Here is a 4554-nt window from a genome sequence, read left to right on the forward strand (position 1 = left end):
GAATTCTTCTATCATTCATGGCTCTGAAAACTGATCGTGTTTAGTTATATGAATACTGCGCAGTTGGTATTGCGAAGAGCTGTATATTCATTATGGTAAAAAAATGTATTGGAAGCCTGGAAGCAGTGTCAGCTTCGAGCAACTTTGATGGCTATGAGACTAAACCAGAAAAGCAATGTAAGCAAAAGAAAAAAAATTGAAGTATGAATTTTGCAATTTTATAGATATATTCTGTCATTCTGAGAAGCTTCCAGCAGTGAGCACTTCCCTATTGTATGTTCCAAAAGATAAGCTTTTCCCTGTCTTATAAAAACTACTTTACTTCACTGCTACTTCTTAAAATATGATGCTGTCTCAGAAATGCACACATTGCTACCTTCTTCTTCCTTTCCCTTGCTTCTGCTTTTATATTTGTTTGCAATAATGTAGCTACCAGCTTAAAGAGGTATTCCGGTACCACAGCTTTATGGTTATCTAGCTTGTTTGTAGCGAGTTGAGCACTTTTGTAATTCACATGTTATACATCTGTCCACAGTATGTCTGTTTTTTACTGACCTCTTTTCTGTGACGGAAATTCAGTCTTTTTTCTGGTTGCTTTATATAGTTGCGCCTGTTTGTTCATCGTTGTGGACAAGACGTCTGTGCTGCATACGTCTGTGCTGCATTTTCTCCTAAAATGGTTTTGCCCATTTTCCACACCCCCATAATGAATATTCATTGGATTGTTGTTGTTCCGTGATTGGTTGGGAGTCCTGTTCTCTCCTTGTCTCCTCCCGCTGTCAGCCAGCCCTGCGCCCGCGTCTCACAGTGTGCTGAATACCCTGCATCAGCGCTGCGGCTGACATGTAACCCCTTGCCCGCCATGGGAACTGTACACTCGCGGGGGGAATCAGGGGAATCAGCTATCATGATTCCTCCACGGGCGCACGGTCCTCATTGCTTTGGAATTAGTAACATGTCAGCCGCAGCGCTATCATGATTCCCTCCATGGGCGCACTGTCAGCTTCTCACCCTGCAGTCCTCCGATCAGAGATTGAATCAATTGTCAGCCACAGCACGCTGTCCCCACATCAGGGAACTAATCATATGTGACCCGTGGGTGCTGCTCTGCTTCTCCCCACCCCCATAAAAGTGATTTCCCTGCATCGGGGAAAGGGTTAACGCTGCACATTCTCCCCCTGTCATGCGGGCGCAGGGCTTCTGTTCCCCGATCCCCATTCGAGAGTCGGAGAACAGAAGCTGTCACCTCCCCGGCAACAGAAGCCCTGCGCCCGCTGCTCACAAATCATTCATTCCCCGACATGTGGAGCACGTGCAGCGCTGAGGCCCACAGTTAACCCTTTCCCTGATGGGGACATCATTTTTTGGGGGGGGAAGAAGCAGAGCAGTGCCCACAGGTCACATATGATTAGTTCCCCGATGTGGGGACAGTGCACTGCGACTGAGAATTCATTCCCTGATGTGGGGACTGGAGGGTGAAAAGCTGACAGTGCGCCCGTGGGGGGAATCATGATAGCGCTGCAGCTGTGTTGCTAATTTCGCTACCACAGGGACTCCTCACCCGCAGGGGGAATCATGATAGCTGATTTTCCTGGTTCCCCCCACGGGCGCACGGTCCCCATCGTGGGGAAGGGGTTACATGTCAGTCGCAGCGCTGATACAGGGTATTCAGTACACTGTGAGCCGCGGTGCAGGACTGGCTGATAGCAGGAGGAGACATCCATCCTCCGCTGTCATCTTGTACTGTGAGCCGCGGGCGCAGGGCAGCCTGACAGCAGGAGGAGACATCCATCCTTCCACTGTCATCTTGTGTAAACACAGAGAGACGGCAAGGACAAATCTGCCAAGCATGGTAACAGACGTTGACTGGCCAACATCCTGGTCACGTGTCATGGACCCAGATGATTGGGCTGACAATGTGCTTACCTAACAACCAATGCTAACCACGCATCCAGACCAGATAGAAGAAAAAAAAGAGGCAAAGTAAACTAATGAGCAGGGCGGGGAAAGGGCGTGCTAAAGGGAAGAAAAAAAAACGGCCACAAACAGGGCTGGGCGACATCGCAAAACAAGTTGGGCAAGGCACTGAAAGAGGAGACAGGCCACGAGGCATGCTGGGAGGGGTAGTATCTAGAACAAAGGCAAAACGCAAAGAAAGGAAAAGAAAGGCAAAGAGCAAGCATGAGACCAGAGATAAGAAGAAAACTCGACTTCCGGTTCCGGCGCGCGTATGAGCGGACGCGAGTGAAGGAGCTCCGCTCTCGCTACCACCGATACATCTCCGTTCTGCCTCCAGACCGACGCCAGCTGAGGGTAACAACTACCTGCTGGTACAGCATTACTTCCCGCATCATATGGAGAAATTCCTCCGCCGCAACAGAGACACGGGACCTCGCGCGCCATCTCCCCGCGCCTCACAACACCAGGCGGCCCTCCAAATGGCGGCGGTAGCAGAGGAAGCACGGGACCTCCAGGCAGCCACGCAGGTCAGCAAACAGGGAGACGGGGCTGTGGAGATGGAGGAGCAGCCCTCCCTACCTGATAATGGGGCCAGTGGGGGAATCCCTTATACGGACATGGCAGCAGTGGTGGCACGCATTCTCCTGCCGGAGATAAGGGCCTCGGTGGAGGCGGCCTTTGCTAGTTCTATCCAGCAGATACAGGCTGAGGTGACTGTGCATACCTCGAGGCTCACTGAGTTGGAGCAGCAGGTCAGCAGCCTAGAAGATGGGGTCGGCACAAGTACTACAACAGTCCAAGTTCTGACCAGAGCTAATCTCCTATTAAAAGAGAAGGTGGAAGATTTGGAAAACCGCTCCAGGAGGAGCAACTTGAGAATTGTGGGATTACCTGAGTCCATAATGGCTAACCAGCTTTTACAGATCTGTGCCAGGGAGCTACCTGAAGCTCTTGGACTGTCGGGTCCCTGTGTAGCGGAAAGGGCTCATAGGATTGGGCCGCCGTTACATTTATCAACGCAGTCACCAACGGATGATATTAAGCCTCATAAAGTTATTGTTAAGTACTTGAACTATGCTGATAAAGAACTTATATTGCGCACCTTTAAAAAAGTACAAGCACCTTTAAAGATCAGAGGCGTGAAAGTGTTACTCTTTGGTGATTACTCGATTGAGGTGGCTAAGAGGCTCCTCCCTGGTGCAGCAACAAATACGATTTGTACTGCAATACCCAGCGAAATTGAAGATTTTCTTTCCCAATGGTAACTCAGAAAGCTTCTTGACTCCTGAAGCGGCAGCAGCAAAGATGGCTTCTCTAAAGCTACAGGATGACGGTTCGAGATCTCAGCAGAAAAGACGCAGAATGGATAAAGACGGCGCAATACCTGCGCCTCCTATCTGACGGAGTGGGACTGTATGTGGCAGACTATGTCATTATTGTTCTTCTAGGTGGAGATTGAGAACTTTGGTGGGAGACTAAGGATCCACTGTTTGAGTGCACTACCTAAAGTTTTAGTGTTACGGCTATTGTACTCTTACTGTTCTGTATTCACTATTGTACACTGGTGCTGCGTGTTCTGCTCGACGGTTACAGGACAGTGTGCAACGTGCTGCAGGTGTCTACCTGCATACTTTACCTCTATGACCAGTTTTGTTTTATTTTAGAGGGGTTTGCCTGAGTTTATTATCCCTCTCTTCTCTATGTTGTGGCTCCAAGGAGTCCTAGGGTATATTGAGCTTGTGTACAGTACTGGGTGTACAGTATTTCTACGGGACAAGGTGGGGGGGGTTGAGTCGGGGACACATATGTCTGTCATGGTTATTGGTGGGGGCGGGAGTGGGTGGGAGGGAGTTGTGCTAGTTAGAGTAGTCCTCAGGGGGGAGTGAGTGTGCCTCTCGCCGTACGCGGAAGAAGAGAAGTCTGGGACGAGGATTTAGCACTAGGTGGTTAGGGGGGATGTGTTATCTTCTGGCACTCTTTGACCAGAAGCAGGAACTATTGTTAATAATTGATGTATTTATGTCTATGTCTGTTTTTGCCTTCTATTGTACGTCTTCTACTGCTCTCCGTGCTTTCCTCTTTTCTTCTTTCTTTCTGTTCCTTCTTACCTCTCGCGCTGGGGGCCCTCGCCGCTCCTGTTTTGCATACGATACTATATCTACTATCTTTCCAACTCAGTTATGAGATTAGTCTCGTGGAATGTGAAGGGACTTAGGTCCCCTGCTAAGCGCAGGATGGTCTTGAAACATCTTAAAAAGCTGGATGTAGATGTTGCATTGCTGCAAGAAACGCACCTGTCAGACTTGGATTTTCCGCGCATGAGGCAGTTCTGGGTAGGGGAAGTGCTGGGATCGCCAGCAGTGCAAGGGAAAGCGGGGGTGTTGATGTTGTTCCATAGGAGACTGCAATACCATATGCGCTCTCAGGAGCGTGATAATCAGGGGAGATTGTTGAAGGTTGTGGTAGATTCGCCAGCGGGGACATTGACAATATATAATGTTTACGCCCCTAATGTGTCTAATGTGCCTTTTTTCTCGTCTCTAGAAGCTAAGCTGTTACAGGAAGACCCGACTGCCACTGTAGTGGGAGGAGATT

The sequence above is a fragment of the Hyla sarda genome, chromosome 2 (genome assembly GCF_029499605.1).
Source record: "Hyla sarda isolate aHylSar1 chromosome 2, aHylSar1.hap1, whole genome shotgun sequence".
NCBI lineage: Eukaryota > Metazoa > Chordata > Amphibia > Anura > Hylidae > Hyla > Hyla sarda.